We start from the raw sequence: 1,521 nt of genomic DNA on the forward strand, positions 1-1,521 counted from the left end.
AGCTTTAAATAAAGCTTGTTTTGGAGTCAGCGCATGTGACGTCATGACGTCACGGCGCGACTCTGGAGGGCGAGGTCGACGTCGGAGGAGCCGCGGATCAAGAGCTGTGGACCGTGGAGGAAGGTAAAGGTAAGTGGGGAAATGGCGGGCATTCAGACTGCATTCAACAGGGAGGGGGAGATTAAAAAAAAATGTTAATGAAAATAAGCCCTACCCCAAAAATAAGCCCTACCTAAATCCCCATTTTTTTCCGGTCCTGCACTAAAATGCCACCAGCTCCGCCCACCGCATGAAATGGATGCCGCCAGGGGGGAAAGCAGGCCCGGCCGCCGCTGCTACCGCCCGCCAACCTGGTCCCTTACTAAATGATAGAGCTGGAGGAGGCAGCCCGGCCCGCTCGGTCCGCTCCTCCACCAGCTTACAGTGAGATACAGTAGTCAGACTCCAAAACAAGCTTTAAATAAAGCTTGTTTTGGAGTCAGCGCATGTGACGTCATGATGTCACGGCGCGACTCTGGAGGGCGAGGTCGACGTCGGAGGAGCCGCGGATCAAGAGCTGTGGACCGTGGAGGAAGGTAAAGGTAAGTGGGGAAATGGCGGGCATTCAGACTGCATTCAACAGGGAGGGGGAGATTAAAAAAAAATGTTAATGAAAATAAGCCCTACCCCGAAAATAAGCCCTACAGGGTTTTTTGACAAAAAAAAAAATAAGACAGCGTCTTCTTATCGGGGAAACACGGTACTATCTGCACTTTCTGGTCATTTACTGTAATGTTTACGAATTATGTTCTGTGATTTTTAGCAACTTTTGTATTCACAGTTAAGCCACACTCCTGTCATATTACTATGGCATCTGCTCCTGTTACTTACATGGGCGCACTTACTACCTATGCAGATTTGGTCACATATTGCGTTTGGGTCCAACTCATAATGAGGTCCTACTTGGATGATGACTAAATCCAGCCTTTGCTACTTTTTAAGTGATAAAATAAACATATGATCTATATTCCACCTTCAAAATGTCGAACTTGCTGGGTTAAGATTATGTAATTTGAGTTTTAGAAAATGAAAACTTGAAACTAGTATGTCTCCTAAACGTGTCTCTCTATAGATAATATTGTATATGGAATAATGATATTTTCCCTGAGATCATCTAATCGTATGAAAATAAATGTCATTGTACAGGAGTGATGGAACACGTTTATTGGTGACATTCAGCATCATATATAGTATATACTATAGCAGATTCTTCCATGTAGCAGACAAGCGATGAAGCATTAATATAACAAGCAAATTACACTGATTACGTGCAGTGTTTATAGTACTGTGTGTTGTGGACAGTGAGTGTAGCGCTATAGTAAAAGTACAGTCTCTGCAGACAGGGCGGAACCCGGCGGCCTCGGCTCTCACCCGACTGCTGCTGACACGGAGGTCACGCCCACACACAGCCCCGCCCCGTGCTGGGATCTCCTGTGACTGACGTAACCGCTGATAGAAATAGCCGGCTCTGTGTGTGTGATG

Source organism: Taudactylus pleione, unplaced genomic scaffold (genome assembly GCF_031769625.1).
Source record: "Taudactylus pleione unplaced genomic scaffold, aTauple2 ptg000374l, whole genome shotgun sequence".
Taxonomy (NCBI): Eukaryota; Metazoa; Chordata; class Amphibia; order Anura; family Myobatrachidae; genus Taudactylus; species Taudactylus pleione.